Genomic DNA, 8,540 nt, shown 5'->3' with positions numbered 1-8,540 from the left:
TATTATATGTATACTTTTAGCATCATGTTGAAGTTTGAGAGTTAATGGAACCAAATGATTAGTAAAATGTTAATTCAGTTATTTTTGTCAGCAGTTTAAATGTGGGATGTTATAGAATGCATTAATGTTAGTGGCATTTCTAGTTAATCATAAATTTGATGATAATAAGCAGAGACCCTGTGAGAATTTTAACTAGATACCTTTGCTACACTGTTGAATAACTACAGAATTAATATTTTATATCACTGCTATTTGAAGATCATTCCTGTCATAGCTAGTAATTGTTATAGGTGGAAGTCTTTAACTTTATGGTTGAAATGTGATATGCGATCACATCTGTAACTGTAAAGACATTATCTGTGTAAAGCCAACTTGTATATTATATTTTATTATTTACTAATTAAAACTGGTATACTAGCACAGCATTTTCAATCATGTTCCTAACGATCTAAATCATTATAGGCAGGACTGGTAACACCTATTAAAGCTGCTTGACAATTCCCATTACAAGAATCTGTTTTCAGTTGCCTAAAACATTGCTAGAAATAAACTGTTTGGGCTGAAATTTTCCACATGGGATGTCTGCCTCATCCTGATTTTGTTTTTTTCCTGGAAAATTTCAGCCAAAATGATTTAACCATCTTCAAGAATGAAATTAAGGAAACATATATTTTGCCCATTTTAAAAGCTTCTGGTGACTTTTTTTTTTTTGAGAAGCTCTAGTGCTCCCATCAATTAGATCAGGGATTTGAAATTTGTCAAGGGTCTGTGTCAGGGCTGTGCCTCTCGCTTTTGCCATTGACAAGTATATGTATATATTAGGCACCTAAACAAATACATAAAAAGACCAGATTTTTTCAGACTGCTTCCATTGCAATCAATGTTGTACAAACTATGGCCTCGATCCTGCAAGTTACTCTGCATGGCTGGACCCCTAATGAAGTTGTCACAGGATCCATTTACCACTAGGCTGCTCCTTGTGGCTGGGTCTGGGCATTAGCTCCACTCAGGTCTGATGTCCTCCTTTCTGACCCTGTCCCTCCTCAATCTCCAGGACTCACAGTGCTCCCTATTTGTGGCTCAGCCCTCCGGCCAGGTCACTGAAGAGTCTTCCCTTTCCAGGTGCATTTAAATACAGGCATAAGCAGGTATACATCTAGGAACAATAAATGCAGGCCATACCTACAGAATGGGGAACTGTATCCAGGAAAGCAGTAAATGAAAAGGAGTCATAGGGGACAAGGAACTCAACATGAGCTCCAGAGTGATTCTATGGCAAAAAGGTCTAATGTGATTCTTGGATGTATAAATAGGGGAACAGAAAACAGGAGTAGGGAGGTGCTATTACTTCTGTATATGGCATTGATGAGACCAATACTGGAATACTGCATACAGTCTGGTGTCCACAGCCTCCCTTGGAAAGCTATTCCAGTACATCACTATCATTATAGTTAGAAATCATTTCCTAATATCCAACATAAATCTCCCTTGCTGCAGATGAATTCAATTTCTTCTTGTCTTTCCTTCCGTGGATGCAGAAAACAATTGATCACCACAATTCATTACAGAATCATATTAGCCCCCTCCCCCTTTTTTTGGCAACAGCATCAAATTGTTGACTCACATTCAATTTATGATCCACAATAACACCCAAATCTTTTTCAGTAGTACTATTGACTAGCTGTATATTCTCTATTTTTTAGATATGCATTTGATTTTTTTCCTTCCTAATTATAGTACTTTGCACTTGTCTTTATTGAACTTCATCTTATTGGTTTCACACCTATTCTTCAATTTATCAAGGTCCTTTTGCATTCTATCCTTCAAAGTGCTTACTGTCCCTCTAATTTGCTGACATTTCCAAATTTTAGAAGCATACTCTTCACTCCACTATCCTAGTCATTAATGAAAATATTGACTAATACCAGACCCAGGACAGACCCCTGTAGAATCCCACTAGTTACATCCTCCCAGTTAGACAGTGAATTATTAACAACTATTTTTGAGTATGTTTTTTCCATCATTTGTGGAAAATTACTTTACAGTAATTTCACCTAGACCACATTTCCCGAGTTTGCTTCTGAGAATGAGGTGGGAATGTGTCAAAAGCTTTGCTAAAATCAAGAAGTTTCACATCTACTCCTCCCCCTCCCATCCACTACTCCAGTAACCCTGTCAAAGAAGGAAATTAGGTTGGTTTGACATGATTTGCTCTTGACAAATTCACACTGACTATTATTTATTACCCAATTATCCCCCAGGTACTTACAAATTGATTGTTTTTTTAATTTCTTCCAGTACCTTTCCAGTATTGTAGTTTGGCCGACTAGGCTATAATTCCCCAGGTCTGCTTTGTTCTCCTTTTTGAAGATAGATACTCTGGAGTGGAGAATGCAACATAGTGGAGAAAGGCAGAAAAAGAACCTGTGACTGGAAATTGAAGCCAGACAAATTCAAAGGAGAAATAAGGCAAAATATTTTACAAGTGTGGGTGATTAAGCACTGGAACAAACGACCAAGGGAACTGGTCCATTTTCCATTTCTAGATGTCTTTGTATCAAGACTAGATGCCATTCTGGAAGTTACACTTTAGTGAAAAACAAGTTTTTGTACTTATATGGGGTAACAGAGGAAAATCCAAAAGCCCTGTAATATACAGGAGGTCAGATTACATGATTTAATAGCCCCTACTGGCTTTAAACTCTATGGATCTATGAAGAGCCACTTGCAGTATTTGAAGCTATACCATTTTCTATACATACTTGACTATAAAAGTCCATGTGAATGCCTGCTCTCACTTTCAGGTGACGTAAATAAGAAGCAGGCAACATTATCACCCATAAATGTAAAGAAGCTTGTTTGTCATAGCGATTGGCTGAACAAGAAAAACCCTACATTTGTAAGTTACACTTTCATGATAAAGAGATTGCACTATGGTACTTGTATGAAGTGAATTGAAAAATACTATTTCTTTTATCATTTTTACAGTGCAAAAATTTGTAATAAAAATAATATAAAGTGAGCACTGTTCGTTTTGTTTCTGAGTTGTAATAGAAATCAATATATTTGAAAAACATCCAAAATATTTGATAAATTTCAATTGGTATTCTATTGTTTAACCGTGTGATTAATCACAATTAATGTTTTTAATCACGATAATTTTTTTGAGTTAATCGCCTGAGTTAACTGCGATTAATTGACAACCCTCATTTTAAGATTTTTTTTAGTCTCATGTGTATATGTCAAGAATCAGCAGGGTAGCCATGTTAGTCTGAATCTGTAAAAAGCGACAAAGAGTCCTGTGGCACCTTATTGACTAACAGAAGTATTGGAGCATAAGCTTTCGTGGGTGAATACCCACTTCATCAGACGCGTGTGTATACGTCTCATTGCAGGTATTAGCAGGGGTGACATATAAAGAGAGGGTGGGTTATGATGGAACCACTTCATCTTTTTACTTTCTTTTTAGGGTGGTAATAGATTTAAAATGAACTCTTACAACCTTAGCTGTAAGATTACATTTTTTTTGTGGTTGGGATTGTATAAGAAAGGTTGTATTATCACTTTCATTAGTAATCCCCTTTTGTGAATTTAGAACTCAGTTCTGAAAAGAGATTCTAGGCTGAAACTTGCCATCCAAGTTTCAGCTATGAGCACAATTTTTTCTTTCTAAGATATCTGATAAACATCTGTTTGATTATTTGAGTTTTGCCTGGATGGAAAAGAATTAGTGGTGTATAAGTTTCAGTCAGTCTTTGGTGTTTTCATAACTTATGAACAAATTCAATTAAAATAAATATATAGTATTTGCCAAGTAATGTGTACAGCTATTGTATACTGACACAGATCAGTTAATTCAATATATGGTTCAACTGTTCAGATTTTAAAATAATGTAGTGCTCAGCATACAGTACATAATTTCTAGCCGGTTTCACTATATTTTTACTGTGGATATCTGGTAGTTTTATTTACAGAGGCCAAGATTTTCAGAAGTGACTGATGATTTAGGTTGTTTCAATGCTGAAGGGCTGAAGTTGACACCTTAAGAGTTATGGGTACTCCCCACCCAGAGGTCTGGGTACTCCCAGCTGATACTCAGCACTTTATGGAAATAAGGTCTCTTTATGGTGTCTAAATTTGGTCATCCAAAATCACTAGCCCCAGTATTTGTCAGAAGTGAAACGTATGGGTGTATGGACTCACACTCCATTCACCCCTTGCCTAATAGTGGATAATTTACAGGAAAAAAGTAATGAGGGAGTATTTCCTACATTGGAGTGGTTTGTACCTCCAATGATGAACACAGGGAAAAATCCTTGTATCTCTCCAAGCACAAGGACTGCTACAGTCCCTAGTCTTTCCTTGGGGTGCAGAGAAGGCAAAGATCCTTAGGTCTTCCCTTTCCCCGGACAACCTGACCCTGTATCTTCAAGAATTATTAACATCTTAGGTGAGCTCTCAATTGAGGGCATATCTTTTTGGTAGGTACGATGCTTGAGGCAGATGAACTCCAGCCGCTGAAGAGACCAGACCTGTACCAACCTTCCGCTGTAATAATAAGTATTAAATACATAGTTTGTAAAATGCAATGTTACTGCAGCCATGTTGATCCCAATATATTAGAGACAGAAGATGAGTGAAGTAATTTCTTGTATTGGACCAACTTCTGTTGGCGAGAGAGAGAGAGACAAGCTTTTGAGCTTTATAAAAGTAAGTTGTGCAAGCTCTCTCTACGGACTTTCACAGCCTTAATAAGCCTGACAGCCATCGCTTTGATAAGAAGGCAAATGACATTTTTTCTTCTGGCATGTGCAAACCCATTGCCCTGGAGCGTGCAAGGTAATAATTTCATTCTTGGGCAGCAGGAACAGTGAAAGAAGCAGCAGTGGTAGCAGGGGGCAGACTGGATTCCATTGGAGCACATCTGCTTTAGGAGACCATTATGGGAATATATTAGCCTGCAAGAGCCAGAAAAGGCGTTCTGTAGAGGAAGTTATAGGATCTATTTAAAGATTAATTTTTTTATTTGCTTCTCTTTGTGAGGTTTAATGAATTTTACAGGCAGAAGTTAGAAATGAATTAATATTTTGCTTGTCCAATAACACATAATGAACTTTATTTTTTTCCCTTAATGAACAAATACTACTTAACAGTTTCATTCATTATTATTAGCAGTACAATGACTAGCTAATCTGACTTGTATTTCATCTTTGTAAAAGAAAAACACATGGGTCAGCTATCCATTTTTCTCAAGGAATGCCAGTTCACCAAGTTTTAGGCTCCCGCACCCAGGGCCGGATTAAGGCAGGGGCTATAGGAGCTGCAGCCCAGGGTCCCGGCTCAAGGCAGGTAGCAATCTCCAGCTCCAGGCTGCTAAATGTCTCACGGCGCAGCAGGGTGCTCAGGCAGGCGCTAACACATCTCTGCAGTTCCCATTGGCCAGTTTCTCCGGGGGTGGTGCTTGCGGGCACGGGCAGAACACAGAGACAAGCTGTTCCCCTCCCATCAGGGGCTACAGAGATGTGCTAGGGGCCAGCCACTTCCTGGAGCAGTGTGGGGCTATGCTGCTGGCCGGGAGCTGCCTGTGGTAAGCTCCTCCCAGCCAGAGCCTGCACCTCGCACCCCCTTCTTTACCCTAACTCCTTACCCCAGATCAGAATCCCCCTCTTGCACACAAACTCCCTCCCAGACCCCGCAACCCCTCCTGTACCCCAATCCTCTGCCCCGGGCCCCCTCCTGCACCAAACTCCATCCAGGAAAAAGACTTGTATACAGGGGCCCCACAAAATCTAATAGCCCTGGGCCCATAGGAGCATTAATCTGGCCCTGCCTGCATCCACAAATAATGCTACCTATGCAAGTACATAAACGAATACATTATGTGTAAAATTTGTTTGGGGAACAGAAAGCTATATTCCTACCATTTCCAGCTTGTAGATCCTATCAGACCTCTCAAAACTAAGTAGAGGTTTTCTTGGCTAGTACTCTAATAGGATACAGCTATGGAAAATCCATTGTGCTTCAAAAACTGAGGCTAAAAATAGAGGATCTAAGTGTTCTTTTGTCCAGTTCAGCACAAAATCCAGGATTCCTGTAGGATGTTAGCTCAGTCTTTCAGATGAGAGGTAAAACTAAGGCCATGACTACACCTGGGTGAATAACAGATTAATCAGGTTACTGGCCATTCTGAAAAATTGGAAAAAAAAATCACTCCAGATTGAATGAAACATTTCACTCAACTCAAAACAAATACAATTTCATTTAGATTTTCAGCTGTTCTTGTTTTGTTCATTACAGTTTTAAACAACGTTTAAGTAAAAAAAAATCAAAACAAAATGTCATTTCAAATAGAAAACTTAATTTTTTTGTTTTAAAAAATGTCAAATGTTAATTTAATTTTTTTATAGTTTTTATTATTTAAAAAATTGGTATAATCAAAAAAAATTCAGAAAAGTTTTCAGTGTCATAGAATTTGGGGTTTTTTTTCCCAAAGAAAGTTTTGGTTGATAAATTTCGCCCAGCTCTAGTCATGACACAATTACGAACCCACTTTAAGAATAAGGCCATTAATTCCAGTGCAGTGCAAGTTCCACTTCAGTTGATTACATTCTGGCTGCCTGCAGTTTCAGTTGGATATGGAAACTTAATAGACTGGAAGTTAAAACAGCTCGTTTATCTTATGGTGAAATTCACCTTGTTATTGTGCAGGACTATGTAAATTATCTCTGACTCACATATGGCCCATAGGTGGCTACATGGTGAGAGCTGTGAGACTGCCTCCTATACCTTTGTACACTGCAGAAGGGGGTGTGATAGAATCAGGGCCACAGGATGCATGATTACATGGACCCACTGAACCTCATGCCCTGAGAAAGTGGTATGGAAGTTCCGGGGCTGCTACCAGATGCCAGATTTTGGAGAGTGGAGGAGAAGGAAACATTGCAAGATCTGGGTTCAGAAGGGATTAAGTAGGTAATTGTTGACAAAAAAAGACATAACTCTCGTTATATCCAGAGAGAAGAGGCACTACATGCATTTCAGCTGAGAATTGGGTCCTCATTTTGAAAATTAATCATTTCCCTTAATACAGTGCTTTGCAAAGTGTTAATCCCATCCAAATTAACAATTTGCTAATACTGATATTATAAACTAACAATTGCATGCATTGTCTCCATGAGAGTATCTAGACATGAATTTTTGTGAGTGAACATAAGCCATTGTGTTAATTAGCTTCATTAAGGAATCACCACTTTAGCTCTGTTAATTAGTTTGCCTAATTAGGATAGAGAATAATTATTGTTGTTGCAGCAGCACAATTCACATAACTCAAATTAAGATCATTTTGAGTTGTTGTTTTTTTTCCTAGAGTGGCTGGGTTTTTTAGGCAGTTCATCCCGTGCTAAAAAACCTGACTTTGAAGTGTATCTGGTACAAAGATGTCTGTGTCCAATGTGACCACTCTGGACAGCACTTTCAATTCCGATGCACTAGCCAGGTATAGTAGCACAGGTGACCATGCGGTCCCAGAATTGCAAACGAGCTCCAGCATGGAGCAAACGGGAGACACTGGATCTGATTGCTCTATGGATAGAAGACTCTGTGCAGACAGAACTCCGATCAAAAGAAGAAATGCTAATATATATGCCAAAATTGCAAAGGGCTTGGCGGAGAGAAGCTACACCAGGGACACACAGCAGAGCTGCGTGAAAGTTAAGGAGCTCAGGCAAACCTACCACAAGACAAAGGAGGCAAACACCCACTCCAGGTCAGAGTCCCATACTTGCCACTTCTATGATCAGCTGCATGCCATTCTAGGGGGGACATTTAATGAGCTTTTAAATGTCCAAATGCACATTCTACCACCATTCTACACTTGCTCAGCCTATAGTTAAACTGCTCCTTACTATTGTCCAGGCTGCCTGTGTATGGCTTCATGAGCCATGGGACCGAGGGTAGGCTGGATCTCCAAGGATAACTATTGGCATTTCAAGATCCCCAAAGGTAATTTTCTGATCTGGGAAATAAGTCCCTTCTGCAGCTGTTTGAACAGCCCAGAGTTCCTAAAGATGCGAGCATCATGCACCTTTCCCGGCCATCCCAAACTGATGTCAGTGAAACGTCCCTTGTGATCCACCAGTGCTTGCAGCACCATTGAGAAGTACCCCTTGTGGTTTATGTACTGGTTGGCAAGGTGGTCCAATGCCAAGATAGGGATATGCACTCCATCTATCTCCCCACCACTCTTAGGGAATCCCATTGCAGCAAAGCCATCCACTATGACCTGCACATTTCCCAGAGTCACTAATCTTGCTAGCAGAAGGTCAGTGATTACCTTGGCTATTTGGATCACAGCAGCCCCCACAGTAGATTTGCCCACTCCGAATTGATTCCCTACTGACCGGTAGCAGTTAGGCATTGCAAGCTTCCACAGGCCTATCCCCACTTGCTTCTTAACTGTCAGGGCATGTCTCATATTGGTATTCTTGCACTTCAGGGCAGGGGAAAAGCAACTCACAGAATTCCATGAAAGTGGCCTTACA

Source organism: Mauremys mutica, chromosome 2 (genome assembly GCF_020497125.1).
Source record: "Mauremys mutica isolate MM-2020 ecotype Southern chromosome 2, ASM2049712v1, whole genome shotgun sequence".
Lineage (NCBI taxonomy): Eukaryota > Metazoa > Chordata > Testudines > Geoemydidae > Mauremys > Mauremys mutica.
This window is presented reverse-complemented; position numbering follows the sequence as displayed.